The sequence below is a fragment of the Apium graveolens genome, chromosome 2 (assembly GCF_009905375.1).
Source record: "Apium graveolens cultivar Ventura chromosome 2, ASM990537v1, whole genome shotgun sequence".
NCBI lineage: Eukaryota > Viridiplantae > Streptophyta > Magnoliopsida > Apiales > Apiaceae > Apium > Apium graveolens.
Window position 1 is genome coordinate 194,627,071 of NC_133648.1, and position 17,951 is coordinate 194,645,021.

General features: G+C 36.9%; 1 non-coding gene across 1 annotated transcript; it reads left to right on the top strand.

Annotated features, from left to right (window-relative positions):
* Positions 1–9,162: 9,162 nt before the first annotated feature.
* On the top strand, positions 9,163–9,269 carry LOC141709665 (small nucleolar RNA R71). The gene has a single exon (XR_012570230.1). It is a non-coding gene; the product is annotated as a small nucleolar RNA R71 (small nucleolar RNA).
* The last annotated feature ends 8,682 nt before the right edge of the window (positions 9,270–17,951 follow it).

The window sequence follows — 17,951 nt, forward strand, 5'->3', positions numbered from 1 at the left end:
GCAAGGAACTTTCTTAATAAACACAGATAATAAAATGGAATCCTGAAACATCACTCTATCTCTACCACGAGGCAAAACATTCGTATAAAACAATTTAAACAGAAGCAATGAAAGAGGAGTAAGATAAAATACCGAAGGCTTGACAGACACATCTATGAAGTTTTCACCAACAATTTCTTTTAGTTGTTCTTCGTACTGTAACCCGGGAACATCCAAACACGCCTGGTGAGTAGTATATGGGCAAACACCTTTGTCGGGAAAATCACCAATACGAGCAAGCATGTCGGCTTTGAACACTATCGGAGTATCAAGAACATCGGAAAATACCAAATCATCATGTAACAATCGAAAATTTGCATAGAAATCTCTAACCAACTCTGGGTAAACAACATTTCACGGAGACAACAGCGACTCGCACCCTTGAACCTTGAACAGATCGACCACACGAACACGGTTGAGAAGCTCAACATCGCACAAACGCTCCTTCAAAATTGTCTTAGAAAGGGCTTTAGATGAACCGGGAGTAGCATTCACTGAATACGATTCTTGAGAGGCATGACAAGAGACCTCAGAATCAGCTTTGGAGATACGGCGATGACGTTTCGAATTGGAAGCATGAACAGTCGATGACCTCGGAGCAGTCGATCGAGAACGGGTAATGTGTATGTTTTGGCAAGCCATTGAAGATATAGGGGTTAGGTGAAAGAAAGAAGAGGCAGAGTGATTTTGGGAATTAGAGAAGATGAAAAGAAATAAGAGAAAATGAAGAAGAGTATTTAAAGAACAGGAGATGAAGAGATGGAAGTTGAAAAGAAGTCGAAAAGGAAGTACATATTAAGAGGGATGTATACAAAACTAAACTGATATGCACAAAAAACTAGGAAGAATGGAAGTTATAAGTCATATCAAGAGATATACAAAATCTCTTTGCATGCAAAGCGGTGAAACACGCAACAACAAAAATAATAAAAATAAAATATATACTAAAAATCCACACGGTAACATACATCAATAAAAATGCATATAAATAAAAAAACATGCAACTAGAAAAAATGTACTAGCAAGATGAAAAGAAGAAAAATAAGAAAAAAATAAAAAAATAAAAGGAACAAACTAAAATTCAAGAAATTAATACAACTAAAAATACAGAAAAATCACAAAGAACACATACCTAATTCACGACGCATTATATAAAAACGATCTTCAGCTAAAGGCTTAGTGAAAATATCTGCACGCTGTTTCTCAGTAGATATGTAAATGAGCTCAATATTCCTTTAGAAACATTATCTTGTAGAAAATGGTGATGAACATCAATATGCTTAGTACTAGAATGCATAACAGGATTTTTAGAGATATTAATTACAGAGGTATTATCACAATAAATAGGAATATTTGAGAAAGAAATATCAAAATCCTGCAATGTTTATTGCATCCACAAAATATGAGCACAGCAACTATGAGCTGCTATATATTCTCCTTCTGTAGTAGAAAGAGCTACAGATGTTTACTTTTTACTATGCCATGCAACCAAAAAATCACCTAAAAATTCACAAGCACCACTTGTACTTTATCTATCAACCTGAGACCGTGCATAGTCAACATTTGAAAAACCGAATAAATCAAAGGGAGAGAAGCTTGGATAAAACAATCCCAAGTCACTCGTACCTTTCAAATATTTAAAAATACGTTTAACGACATTCAAATGAGATTCTTTAGGTTGAGACTGAAAACGAGCACACAAGCATACACTGTACATAATGTCTGGACGAAAGGAAGTTAAATATAAAAGAGATCCGATCATACCTTAAAATTTAATAACATCTACAGGTCTACCTTGATAAGTGGATTTCATATCTACTTGGAACGTTTCATTACAAGCTTAAGTTGGTGTTTTGGACTCAAGTTGTTGGTATTTTTTATGTGTTTTTGTGTTATTGCATTTCAGGCATCTGTAAATGGAAGAAAAAAGCTTTTCAAAGAATTATGCTGAAAAAAGAGATCATAATTGGAATCTTAGGCCATTCTCAAGTTGTAGAGAATATCGTTAGCTTCGTGTGGGCAGTTGAATCGCCTAATTCTGACGAGCAGAACTCAAGATACAGCCAAAAGAAGAATTGTCAGAATTTTTCCAGAATGTCAGCACGGCCGCGCCATAGTCAGTGCGTTCGCGCCGTTGAAAACACTATTCCAGCTAAAGTGGAGCGGGTCGACTCTATCGTGAATTCGGAGCATGAGCAATTGCCAAAGTCAGATACCTTAGAGAGATCCTTAATAGGGGAATCAGTTATTGAAGATGAAGAAGGAGCAGAGCAAATGCAGGTTTTGAATGCACCTCCGTGGAAGAGGAAGTTGGATATGCCATTCGATTCTCTTAGGTTAGTAGAGCTGAAAATTTCTCAGGAGCGTTTTGAACCATATATTGAAGAAGCTCCCACACTTGAGCTCAACCAACTACCAGATCACTTGAGTTATGCATTCTTATGTGCACCCCCTAACAAGGGGTTGGGATATATTTTTTATGATGAAAAGGGTGGCCAAAGGGATCCTTCTGTACCTATAGAGGGTTTTTCTCATGCGTAGCAGGCATTTGATAGGACTGGTGTTGGTGATGTGCAGTACAGGCGATTGACTAGGCGTATGGAGGCCATGCACGCCATTCACTGTCATTTTGCTGCAGATTTGACACACGCTCTCGGTATTGTTTCCCGAGACACTGGTGTCGAGGTTGATTGGCCACCTGATCCTCCACCCGAGGAGGGTGATCTTCCTGACAACTAGGTATGCCTGAAATCCTTATTATTACCTTCAATGAGGATATTGAAAATTTTAAGTTTGGGGCTGATAATATAAGGATTAGTAGTGTGTGTCCATATAGATTCATATTGCATGTTTAGTTATAGTTCATTCATATTTTTGTATGATTGTTCATTTAGGACATATTGTTAGAATTTTTGTTTGTGTTATTATGTGAGTCCATGTAGTTGCATTTGCATGCATATAACACGATCCCTTAGGTTGAGCTATTTCTGATTGATTGGTTGATGTTGATGCGAGTGTAGTGATGACGAATAGAGGCATGTTTAAGTCCTAATAAATTGATTTGCATGCCAGAAAAAAAATCACAAATTCTTATAGGATTGATTTGGAGATAGATCATGATCATACTTATTTATTAGTTGAGATTTAATCACTTGGTTATATTTAGAATTAGGGATATTCTCGTAATGACGTAAAAATACTGGTTTTTAAACGGGAGAAAAGCAGGATTTCATTGCTAGTTATGAATAAGGCTAGGCGTCAAATGGTTAGTAGACGACTCATATTTTTATGAGTAGTCTAGGGTTGAATGAGATGGAGCAAAATTCACTCATTCAGATTTATTGAAAAAAAGAGAAAAAGAAAGGAAAAAGAAAAAAAAAAGTATGTGTTTATGCATAATTGATCAAGAATGAGCTCTTTAATACTCGAGTTATTAAGTTCTAGGGGACTCTGTGCCTAGTGACCTAAGGCTTTTATACTCTGGGATCTGCTAACCTAACGTTCGCTACATGGATATTATTGTATAAGTCTTTTGGGACCTCTTTCATTGCACGGTCAATTAAGCATCTTTGTTATATATTCAATAATAGCATGAATCCTTGTATAACTCTAGTAGAAAGGAGGTGTTGTGAGTCATTATGTGTTTAACGTCTATTTTAGTTATAAACTTGTGATTGTTTTGATGAAAGATAAGTTATGGTTAGTGATCTAGTATCGAGAGTATATCTGTCAAGCATCCCACACATGCACATTTCTGGTTTGTGAGTTGGTTTGTGGGATTTATTCGAGCTCTTTTTTGAGTCATTTTATTCTTAGAGATATTGGCTTATTAATTTGGTTATGGTTATTCTGAGGGGATCGATTGCATTATCATTTAGTTGCATTCATGCATTATGTTTGTGTTAGGGCGAAAACACGCCCTAATATTCACGCAAGTATACGTGTTCGCAAGTAATATAAGATATAAATCAGATTCGTTCCCATAGAGACTGGTTTAGGTTAAGTTCAATTTATGCACCTATGCAATAATGTATGGTTATCGCTCAATGCTAAGACAAATAACAAATTGGGTTTTGATTAAACTAAGAGATTATACTAAATAACATTAACTAAGAGAATTAAGGTTGAATTACTATATATGAAAAACATGGGATCCTAACTTCATTAAATACTTCTTTCAATAGCCTTTTCGTTCTTAACCTTAGCATGTAATGGTGATGACACTAATCAGATAACACGAAACTAGTAAACGCTAACTTTCGTTGTACGAATACCCTACTACCAAGCATCCACAAAAGAGACAGAAGTTGAATAGACACCAATTATGCTTAGTCCTTATATGTCTATAAGAATTGAAAACATAACGATTTAATGCGCAAGTTATCTATCGTGATTACATAGGGCAAGTAAGATGGTTAAAATTACCTACAAATCATGCATAATAATAACACATGAACCTATGCTAGCATGGCAAGTTCTAAACCTCGATATTCATTGTCGCTTCAATAGAGATTAACACGCTATCTTATATGTTAGCTATGCACATAAGACGAATAAGCACAACAAATACTAGGATATCAATCAATCACCACACACTAAGGTATCGAAACAAATTAACTAAAGAAATCCATAAATAAATCCGTTAGAACCCCACGATAACGATTAGTTCATAATCGAACTCATCGTCACCATGGGTTCCAATGAAAGCATGATAATAAACAATAGAAGAGTGTTAGGGTTCAAAGAAAAATCAAAAACAAGCATCCCAGTATCAACTATATTGAAGAAAACAAGAGTCTTCTTCTCCATAGCCTTCTCGTGCTCTCTAGGTCTTCTTATTGCTCTCCCAGGCCTCCTTCTTGTTGAAAACGTCTTTTTATGGGTATATATAGGCTCCAAAATGACCAGGACTCTCAAATCTTCAATTTCGACTAAAATCGGGATTCTGCGGCAGAAACCGAGCACGGCCACGCGGCCTTCGGGCGCGGCCGTGCCCGCCGCGCGGCCGTGCTGAAATACTGTTTCAGTGGCGCGGGCGCGCTGCCTTCTGGCGCGGCCGCACTGACATTCTGGAATTTTTCTGACCAATCTCTTTTGGCCATATCTTGAGTTCTACTCGTCAGAATTAGGCGATTCAACTGCCACGCGAAGCTAACGAGATTCTCTACAACTTGAGAATTGACTAGGCTTCTAATTCTGATCTCTTTACAACATATTTCCTTGAAAAGCTCCTTTTTTCATATAACTGATGCCTGAAATGCAATGACGCAAAAACACATCAAAAATAGCAACAACTTGAGTCCAAAACACCCACTTAAGCCTGAAATGAAGTGTTCCAAGTAGATATAAAATCCACTTATCACACCCCCAAACTTGAATCGATGATTGTCCTCAAGCATAAACAGACTCAAAACTATAAAACAAACCTAATGCATGAATGCAACTACGTGAATGCAACTAAATGAGAATGCAATCGATCCCCTCAGAATAACCATAACCAAATGAATAAGCCAATGCCTCTAAGAATGCAATGACTCAAAAAAGAGCTCGAATAAATCCCACAAACCAACTTATAAACCAGAAACGTGCGTGTGTGAATGCTTAACAGATATACTCTCGATACTAGATCAATAACCATAACTTATCTTTCATCAAAACAATCACAAGCTTATAAATAGAATAGACGATAAATGCATAATGACTCACAACACGCCCTTCCTACTAGAGTTATACAAGGATTCATGATATTATTGAACACATAACAAAGATGCTTATTTGATCGTGCAATGAATGAGGTCCCAAAAGACTTATACAATAATACCCATCTAGCGAGCGTTAGGTTAGCGGATCCCAGACTTTAAGAGCCTTAGGTCACTAGGCACAAAGTCCCCTAGAACTTAATAACTCGAGTATTAAAGAGCTCACTCTTGATCAATTATGCATAAACACATACTTTTTTTTCTTTTCTTTTTTCTTTTTTCTTTCTCTTTTTTTCTTTTTTTTCAACAATTTCTGAATGAGTGTGTTTCGCTCCATCTCATTCAACCCTAGACTACTCATAAAAATATGAGCCGGCTACTAGCCATTTGACGCCTAGCCTTACAACAACTAGCAATGAAATCCAAGTTTTTCTCCAGATAAAATAATCAGTGTTTTTAACGAGAATATCACAAATTCTAAATATAACCAAGTGAATAAATCTCATCAACAAACAAGTATGATCATGATCCAGATCAAAAGCAACCCTATAAGACTTTGTGAAAATATTTGTTTCTGGCATGCAAATCAATTCATTAGGACTTAAACATCCCTATATTCGTCATCACCACACTCAAATCAACATTTGACGCCTAGCCTTACAACAACTAGCAATGAAATCCAAGTTTTTCTCCAGATAAAAAAATCAGGATTTTTACATCATAACGAGAATATAACAAATTCTAAATATAACCAAGTGATTAAATCTCAACAACAAACAAGTATGATCATGATCCAGATCAAAAGCAACCCTATAAGACTTTGTGAAAATATTTGTTTTTGGCATGCAAATCAATTCATTAGGACTTAAACATCCCTTTATTCGTCATAACCACACTCAAATCAACAACTTATCAAATAGCATAGTTCATCTTAAGGGATCATGCTAAATATGCATGCAAATGCAACTATATGAAATCACATAAAAACAAAAAAATATGTCCTAAATGAATAATCATGCAAAAATATGAATGAACTATAACTAAACATGCAATATGAATCTATATGGACACACACACTACTAATCCTTATATTATCACCCCCAAACTTAAAATTTTCAATGTCCTCATTGAAGGTAATAATAAGGATTTCAGGCATACCTAGTCATCGGAAAGATCACCCTCCTCGGGTGGAGGATTAGGTGGCCAATCAATCTCGACACTAGTGGCTCGGAAAATAGTGCCCAAAGCCTGTATCAAATCTGCAGTAAAACGATGGTGAATGTCGTGCATGTCCTCCATACGCCCAATTACTCGCCTGTACTGCTCATCACCAACACCAGTCCTATCAACTACCTGTTGCACATGAGAAGAACCCTCTTTAGGCACTGGAGGATTTGTTCGGCTACCCTCTACATCATCAAAAATATATACCAAGCCCATATCATGTGGTGCACCTAAGAATGCATAACTCAAGTGATCTAGTAGTGGGTTGAGCTCAAGTGTGGGAGCATCTTCAATAAACGGTTCAAAATGCTCCTGAGAAATTTTCAGCTCTGCTAACCCAAGAGAATCGAATGGCATATCCAACTTCCTCTTCCACGGAGGAGCATTCAAAACCTGCAGTTGCTCTGCTCCTTCTTCCTTTTCAATAACTGATTCCCCTATTAATGATCTCTCTAAGGTATCTGAATATGGCAATTGCTCAAGTTTCGAATTTACTACAAAGTCGACCCACTCTACTTTAAAGCACTCCTCTTTAGTTGTGGGTAACTTTATTGCCTTGAACATATTAAAAGTGACCTTTTGATCATGAACCTTCATCGTAAGCTCTCATTTTTCCACATCGATCATAGTTCGGCCTGTAGCCAAGAATGGTCTCCCCAAGATAATGGGAATCTTCTTATCCTCCTCAAAGTCAAGAATTATAAAGTCAGCAAGAAAGATAAGTTTGTCCACCTTGACCAAAACATCCTCCACTATACCTCATGGATAAGCGATGGAACGATCAGCTAGTTGCAATGACATGTATGTTGGTTTTGGATCAGGTAGACCAGGCTTCTTGAAGATAGATAAGGGCATCAGATTGATGCTAGCTCCCAAATCACATAAACACTTGTCGAAAGACAAGTTTTCAATAGTGCAAGGAATAGTGAAGCTTCCAGGATCTTTAAGTTTTGGAGGCAACTTCTATTGCAGCATAGCACTGCATTCCTCCGTAAGAGCAACGGTCTCTACGTCATCGAGCTTCACTTTTCGAGAGAGAATACCTTTTATAAACCTTGCATAGCTAGGCATCTGTTCAAGAGCTTCAACGAAAGGTATGTTGATATAAAGTTTCTTGAACACCTCCAGAAACTTAACAAATTGCTTATCCAACTTCTGCTTCTGCAGCCTTTTAGGAAAAGAGGGTGGAGGATATATATGTTTCTCCCATGTATTACCCCCAGGAGGAGTGTGTTCCACAGTAGTCTTCCTTGGTTCCACCTCTACTTCCTTCTGCACTTCTTCTTCAGCCACAATCTCATTTTCTGGAATTGGCAAGGGTGCAGACGCACCTACATTATGGACAGAATTTTCAGACTCTTCATCTTGCTGAATTTGGGGACTTGCGACCCTTCCAGACCTCAAGGTGGTGGAGTTCACCTGTTCTTCAACTTCCCTCTCACCTGGATTGGCTTCTTTATCACTAGGAAGCGTTCCTATTGGTCGATTCAATAAGGCGTTAGAAATTTGTCCTATCTGGTTCTCTAGATTCTTGATGGAAACAGTCTGGCTTTTGCATACAAGAGCCTGGTTTTTGCACATAAGCCGCAACTCCTCCAATTCAGATTTTTCAGTCGAAGATAGACCTGCACCTCCATGAGTTTGTTGTTGAAGTTGGAGTTGTTGTCTTCGTGCGAATTGTTGCGTAAAACCAGGAAGATTGAATTGCTCGTTTCCAAATTGCTGGAACGGCTGTTGCATCGCATTCTGATTGTTGCTCCATCTGAAGTTAGGACGATTCCAGTTATCAGGATGATAAGTGTCTGGAACTGGTTGCTGCGATCTCTGAAAGTTGCTCACAAACTGAGCTGATTCACTAGATATAGTGCATTGCTCTGTCGCATGCGAACCTGCACATAGCTCACAAACACTGGTTATCTTATTAACACCATAGTTAGCCAGAGAATCGATCTTCATACACAACTCTTTTAGTTGAGCAGTGATAGCCTAAGCTGTATCCACTTGAAGAACTCATGCTACCTTGCCCTGTGGCAATCTCTGAGTTGGATATTAATATTTATTAGCAGCCATCAGTTCAATTAGATCATAGGCTTCCTTATAGTTCTTTGCCCATAATGCTCCACATGATGCTGCGTCGAGCATGGGTCTTGACTGTGCTCCCAAACCGTTATAGAAGCAATTGATGATCATACAATTAGGAATTCCATGATGAGGACACTTCCTAAGCATCTCCTTGTAGCGCTCCCAAGCTTCATATAAAGATTCTTCTGATTGCTGCGCAAATTGGGTAATAGCATTTCTGATTGCAGCTGTCTTTACCATAGGGAATAATTTAGTGAGAAACTTTTGAGCAAGATCTTCCCAAGTAGTAATCAAACCAGCTGGTAGAGAGTGTAACCTCTTAGCCTTATCCCTCAGAGAGATCGGGAACAGTCTCAGCTTCACAGCATCTTCAGAAACACCGTTGAACTTGAAGGTGTCGCAGATCTCAATGAAATCCCTAATGTGCATATTGGGATCTTCCGTTGGAGAACCCCCAAACTGGATTGAATTCTACACCCATTAAATTATGTCAGGATTGATCTCAAAGGTATTACCTGTGATAGCTGGCCTGACAATGCTAGATTGAATGTCATTGATCTTGGGTTGAGAAAAATCCATCAAGGCTTTCATTTGTGATCTCCCATTGTAACGAGTACCTGAAACACAACAAGTAAACCGTGAAAGTAAAAGAGTCTGAGTCAGTGAACTTTAATGACCAATGATGACAAGCACATACACTAAAAAATTAACAACACCGAGTCCCCGGCAGCGGCGCGAAAAACTTATTAGGGCGAAAACACGCGCTAATATTCACGCAAGTATACGCGTTCACAAGTAGTATAAGATATAAATCAGATTCGTTCCCACAGAGACTGGTTTAGGTTAAGTTCAATTTATGCACCTATGCAACAATATATGGTTATCGCTCAATGCTAAAATAAATAACAAATTGGGTTTTGATTAAACTAAGAGATTATACTAAATAACATTAACTAAGAGAATTGAGGTTGAATTACTATATATGACAAACATGGGATCCTAACTTCATTAAATACTTCATTCAATATCCTTTTCATTCTTAACCTTAGCATGTAATGGTGATGACACTAATCATATAACACGAAACTAGTAAACGCCAACTTTCATTGTACGAATACCCTACTACCAAGCATCCACAAAAGAGATAGAAGTTGAATAGACACCAATTATGTGTAGTCCTTATATGTCAATAAGAATTGAAAATATAACGGTTTAATGTGCAAGTTATCTATCGTGATTACATAGGGCAAGTAAGATGGTTAAAATCAACTATGAATCATGCATAACAATAACACATGAACCTATGCTAGCATGGCAAGTTCTAAACCTCTATATTCCCTGTCGTTTGAATAGAGATTAACACGCTATCTTATATGTTAGCTACGCACATAAGATGTATAAGCACAACCAATACTAGGATATCAATCAATCACCACACACTAAGGTATCGAAACAAATTAACTAAATAAATCCATAAATAAATCCGTTAGAACCCCACGATAATGATTAGTTTATAATCGAACTCATCGTCACCATGGGTTCCAATGAAAGCATGATAATAAACAATAGAAGAGTGTTAGGGTTCAAAGACAAATCGAAAACAAGCATCCCAGTATCAACTATATTGAAGAAAACAAGAGTTTTCTTCTCCGTAGCCTTCTCGTGCTCTCTAGGTCTTCTTATTGCTCTCACAGGCCTCCTTCTTGTTGAAAACGTCTTTTATGGGTATATATAGGCTCCAGGATGACCAGGACTCTCAAATCTTCAATTTTGACTAAAATCAGGATTCTGGGGCAGAAACCGGGCACGGTCGCGCGGCCTTCGGGCGCGGCCGCGATGAAATAGTGTTTCAGCGGCGCGGGCGCGCTGCCTTCTGGCGCGGCCACGCTGACATTCTGGAATTTTTCTGACAAATCTTCTTTTGGCCATATCTTGAGTTCTGCTCGTCAGAATTAGGCGATTTAACTGCCCACGCGAAGCTAACGAGATTCTCTACAAATTGAGAATGGACTAGGATTCTAATTCTGATCTCTTTTCAGCATATTTCCTTGAAAAGCTCCTTTCTTCATATAACTAATGTCTAAAATGCAATAACGCAAAAACACATCAAAAATACCAACAACTTGAGTCCAAAACACCAACTTAAGCCTGAAATGAAGCGTTACAAGTAGATATAAAATCCACTTATCAGTTTGTTTTGTAGTTTTGAGTCTGTTTATGCTTGAGGACAATCATCAATTCAAGTTTGGGGGTGTTATATGTGGATTTTATATCTACTTGGAACGCTTCATTACAAGCTTAAGTTGGTGTTTTGGACTCAAGTTGTTGGTATTTTTAATGTGTTTTTGTGTTATTGCATTTCAGGCATCAGTAAAAGAAAGAAAGAAGCTTTTCAAAGAATTATGCTGAAAAACGAGATCATAATTGGAAGTTTAGGGCATTCTCAAGTTGTAGAGAATCTCATTAGCTTCGCGTGGGCAGTTGAATCGCCTAATTCTGACGAGCAGAACTCAAGATACGGCCAAAAGAAGAATTGTCAGAATTTTTCCAGAATGTTAGCGCGGCCGCTCCAGAGTCAGTGCAGCCGCGCCAGAGTCAGCGCACCCGCGTCGCTGAAAACACTATTCTGGTTTCTACACCAGAATCCTGATTTTATTCGAAATTGAAGATTTTGAGAGTTCTGGTCATCCTGGAGCCTATATATACCAATAAAAAGACATTTTTAACAACAAGGAGACCTGGGAGAGCAATAAGAAGACCTAGAGAGCACGAGATGGCTACAGAGAAGAAGAATTTAATTTTATTTGATTTAGGCGATACTTGGATGCTTGTTTTCGATTTGTCTTTGAAACCTAGTACTCTTATATTATTTATTATCATGCTTTTATTGGAACCCATGGTGATGATGAGTTCGATTATGAACAAATCGTTATCGTCGGGTTCTAGAGGATTTACTTTTGGATTTCTATAGTTAATTTGTTTCGATATATTGGTGTGTGGTGATTGATTGATATACTAGTATTGGTTGTGCTTGTTCATCTTAAGTGCGTAGCTAACATATAAGATAACGTGTTAATCTCTATTGAAGCTACAATGAATATAGAGGTTTAGAACTTGCCATGCTAGCATAGGTTCATGTGTTATTGTTATGCATGATTCGTAGGTAATTTTAACCATCTTACTTGCCCTATGTCAAGAAGACGTGCATTAAACCGTTATGTTGTCAAATTCTGTAGACATATAGGGTCTCAATATAATTGGTGTCTACTCAGCTTCTATCTCTTTTGTGGATGTCTGGTAGTATGGTATTCGTACAATGAAAGTTAGCGTTTATCAATTTCGTATTATCAAGATTAGTGTCATCACTATCACATGCTAAGGTTAAGAACGAAAAAGCTATTGAATGAAGTACCTAATGAAGTTAGAATCCCATGTTTGTGTCATATATTATTCAACTCTCTTTACTCTCTTTAGTTAATATTCTCTAGTATAATTCTCAATAGTTAATCGTAGTATAATCAAAACCCAAATTTTTATTCTTCTTAGCATTGAATAATAGCCATATCATTGTTGCATAAGTGCATAAATCACAAGTTAACATAAACCAGTCTTTTTGGGAACGAATCTGATTTATATCTTATACTACTTGCGAATGCGTATACTTTCATGAATTTTAGCGCGTGTTTAGCGACTAACATACCTTGTTCATCGTTAGTGAGCTTAACAGAAGTACTCATTGGTGTAGCTTTGGGTGTAACATGTTCAAGTGCAAATCGTTTGAGTAGATAATGAATGTACTTGACTTGGTGAATATATATTCCTGTATTAGACGGATTAAATTACAATCCTAAAAAGTATTATAGTTCACCATTAAACTCATATCAAATTCCTTATGCATGCAGTTAGAAAACCGATTACACAAAGATTCATTTGTAGATCCAAACACAATGTCATGTATATAAACTTCAACTAAGAAAAAATGATCACGTTTATGAAAAATAAAGAGAGTGGGATCGAGTGTACCATGAGTGAAGCCATTGTTAACAAGAAATTGACTGAGACGCTCATACCAACAGCGAGGGGATTGTCTCAATCCGTAGACAGATTTCTTAAGCATGTAAACATAGTTAGGATACTTTTCATGAACAAAACCTGGAGGCTGCTTGACGTATACTTCTTTCTTGAGATAGCCATTTATAAAAGCGCTCTTGACGTCCATTTCATAAAGTTTGAACTTCTTGTGAGCTACAAAATCCATTAGAATGCGAATAGCTTCCAATCGAGCTACTGGAGCATAAGTCTCGTCGTAATCGATTCCTTCCTGTTAATTGTATTCCTGAGCAACCAAACGAGCTTTGTTTCGAATAATGTTGCCATCTTCATCCTTCTTGTTCTTGAAAACCCAACGAGTACCAATGATTTTGGCATCCTGCATTGTGACAGAACAGTGTTCTTCTGCAACAGCTTCTTGAGCGTTCTTGGGTTCGAACTCAGAAACAAAAGCAAAGAAAGCACATAAATTATGAAGTTTGCTTCGATTTGAGATCCCTTGATCTAGATATCTAAGGAGATTATCTGGAGGATGATTCTTCACAGTTCTGGAAGACTTTGGAAGATGAATGTTACTCATTTCTTCTTCATTCGAATTGTCTTCCTGGAAATGAATTGGAGTTGTCTCATTAAAAAGAGATTGTCTCATTTTCGCTTGTGAAGATTTATCCGATGCAGAAGCAGTGGATACACTTGGAGAATTATCAGGAGTCTTTGGGGAACCAGAAGTATTATCCGATGCTCGAGGAAAATCTGGTGAGTCACCAGAAGATCAAGACGAACTTGGAGAATCTTGACTGCTTGACTTGTCTGAAAGAGACTGACTCTTTTAATAAAGAGGTTGCCTCATTTGAGAATGAAACGATAGATCCGCGTCATCTTTTTCTATTTGAGAAAGATTACTAGTAGATTCATTGAAGGCAATGTTGATAGATTCTTCCACTTTGTTCTTGTCAGGATTATAGAAACGATAAGCTTTGCTTATAGTAGAATACCCTAAGAAAATTCCTTATTTCGATATTGGATCGAACTTACCTCGATTATTCTGAGTATCTAAAATAAAATATTTTGAACCAAAAACTCGAAAATATCTGATGTTAGGAATCTTTTTCTTAAGCAATTCATAAGGAGTTTTAAGCAATATAGGACGGATAAGTACTCTATTTAAAACATAACAGGAAGCATGTACCGCTTCAGCCCAAAATTTTCTTGGAATCTTACTCTCATGGAGTAGAGTTCTAGTTGTTTTCTATAGTGTCCGGTTCTTTTGTTCAACTACTCTGTTTAGCTAAGGATTACGAGGAGATGATAATTCATTAGTAATCCCTATTAATTTGTAGAAGGTTAGGAAGTCTTTTTCAAATTCACCTCCATGATATCTACAAACTGTTTTGAGCTTAAAAGAATACTTAGTCTCAAGATTAGTAATAAGATCTTTAAACTCAACAAAAGCTTCATCTTTAATACGTAAGAATAATACCCAAGTAAAATGAGAATAATCATCGACTATAACAAATGCATAATTCTTAACACCAAGACTTACATAGCGTTTAGGACCAAAAAGATCAAGATGGAGTAACTGTAAAGGGTCAGTAGTTGATACTCAATTCTTAGCAATAAAGGAAGTTTTCACCTATTTTCCAAGCTGACATGCTGAGCAAGGTTCCACCTTCTTGTATTTAAGTTTTGGTAGACCTCGAACAAGACCATGAGATGATATCTTTCGAAGCAAATCCATGTGTACATGACCAAGACGCATATGCCAGAGATTCTGTTGATCTTGAACAATAGCAAGACATATTTTTTCGTGTTGTTCATCCAAATCTAGAACAAAGATATTTCCTTTTCTTTTGGCAACTAAAGCAAACTCGTTAGTTTGGTACCAATATAACAGACATCTTTATCGAAATTGACTTTATGACCAGCATCAGTAAGTTGACTTACACTAATCAGATTGTATTTTAAGCCATCAACTAAACGAACATTAGAAATAGCAAACCTGTCATTACCAATGGTGCTTTTACCAAGTGTAACTAGACCTCCCTCTTTAGCCATAAGTGAGAGAAACTTGGATTTATCACCGGTCATATGGCGAGAGCATCCACTATAGATTATCCATTTATTACGTGGAACATGGACCTTCAAGCATACCTGCAAAAATTACTTTATCTTTTAGGTACCCACTTAACCTTGGGTCGTTGTTGGTTAGTATCACAAACCTTATATAAGTGTCAATCAGATTTCTTAATCCACATCTGAACAACATTAATAGATGCATTAGCAGATTTATTTCTAACATGCGATATATAAGATGCGTTTGAAGAGTGGCCCTTGATACCACATAATCGAGATTCAGAGGTAGTGTGACCAGATTTTTCACAATCTCGACATTTCTCATAGGGCATCTTGTACTTCATTGGAGCTCACTTGTAACCACCTTGAAATGCACGCTTCTTGATTGATTCATATCCTAATCCTCCTTTATCAAGAGAATATTTTTGTTCGGCAAGTAACGCATTCAAAGTTCTTTCACCATGAAAACACTTTGCTAAATCTTTTTCAAGTTGTGCAACTTTCTGCTTTAGTTCAGGAACCAAAAGGTCAAAAGCACCGTCTTTTTTGACAATTTCTGGATCAACAGAGGCTGACTCTTTCTTCAAAGCTTCAAGACATACATTCTTCATCTCAATCTCATTCTTGAGATATTGATTTTGTTCAGTAAGCTTAGATATCTTTTCAACTAAAGATCGATTTTCAGCAGCCAATGCTTCATCCTTCATAGGATCATCCATTTCACTGAGAACTTCACTTAATGCTTGTTTTAAATAAGCATTCTTTTCTTTTATCTTTGTAATCTGAACCTGCAAGGTTAGTATAGTCGAAGATACAGTTGAATTTACATTATATTTAACATTTTGTACCTCATCATCGTCACTGGAGTTGTCTTCGAATCCAGCAAAACAAAGTTGAGCAACTTCATCATCTGAATCGATCTCAACATCAGAATCATCATCACTCCAGGTAAGTAATGCTTTATTCTTGTTCTTGAGCATGTAGCAGTCCTTTTTGAAATGCCCATTTTTCCCGCATTCGAAACATGTGTTCTTGCTCGAATTAGCCTTGTTATCTTTGCTGGGATTAGATTTGAAATACTTCTTTGGAAACTGAGATTTCATAGGCCGTTTTGATGCATTTCTTTTGGCAAGAAATATGTGAAACTTCTTGCTCAAGAGTGCAATTTCCTCGTCAGAATCACCAGGAGATTCATCTGTATCTGCATTAAGTGCAAGAGTCTTTTTCCGAGGAGCATCATCTTCTTCATCATATCTGCGAAGTTGATTTTTGAATTCTTCCAATTCAATAAAGAGTGTAAAAGTCTCCATAGTAGAAAAAGAGTCAAATCATGTAGCATGGTGACTTTAGGAGCAAATTTCTTTGACATAGCCCTGAGAACTTTCCGAATAATTTTGGATTGTGGAATAGTCCTTTCCAGAAGGGATATAGAATTCATCAAGGTTAAGAACCTTCCTTGAGCATCTTTGATACTTTCATCTATTTCCAACCTGAAACCTTATAATCACTCATTAGCATACTAAGTTTGACTTTATGTACCTTAGATATACCTTCATGACTGACTTTAAGAGTATTCCAGATTTATTTAGCCGTAAGCTGATACTACGCAACTCAGTAGCCACCATTCCGTTTAGAAGCGAATTAATAGCTTTAGCATTAGAATTCATATCATTGAGTTCTTCAGAAGATAGTTCCTTAAGAGACTTAGGCTTGCCTTCTTTCATTGGGACTATAAAGCCATTCTCAATAGCATCACATTCAAAGGCATCACGCTGGAGGAAGATTTTCATGCGGAACTCCAATCATTGTAATTTTCAGCATCTTGAAGCAATGGTGGGTAATTGTTTGAATACCTGTCTGGTTGGGCCATGGATCGCTAGCAAAATAAACATTAAACAGAGAATTAAATGTACCCGCTCTGATACCAAATGAAATTCAAAGGCCCAATCTATATAAGCAATATTATAACTGATATGACAAATGGGACATTCTCTTATGTAAATGGGACAGACCCTTTACGAATGAGACAGACAATGAGACAGTCTCAATTAACTGCAGAATGTAATTTGCTGATATATAAATACAATAATATGAAAAATGAACAATGTAAAAATACCAGGAGTTTTCACTTGGTTCGGCTCTTAATCCTAATCTATGGCCTATATCCAAGTCCCTATGCCAACTAGCATAGAGAATGTATTATATCTACTTCAATAAAAGAACTTACAATATTTTCCTTGATTACAAAAGATAGCCCTGAAAGAAACCTTTCCATAGCACACTAGCTACCTAGCACACCTGCTATAACCTAACCCACTGGCTACCTTGGCTACTCTTTTGAAATCAAGCATTTTCCACAACCCGACACAAGTTAATATGAATACATGTTACAAAGAATGAATATAAGAATTACAACTCAAACTATTATCTTGTTCGACTGGATATTTGAATGACTGAATAAAGAACAAGAGATGTATATCAGATGAAGAATAAGACATGTAAGCATTAGTCCGAATCTTAATACAAGAGTTGTATTTATAAGCAAGTTCTAACAGATCTGATTTTCAAACAAGAGATAAGATAGATATAGTTGAAACTAATTTGTCTGAAAATAATTTGAATAAGTCTTGAACGATAATCTGTTACTTTGTTTTGAAAAAGATAAACTTATGGGGTGTATTGAAATAGGATTTAAAGGATATTTTTTCATTCATGAAATTGTTAGGACGAAAACACGCACTAATATTCACGCAAGTATACGCGTTCGCAAGTAATATAGAATAC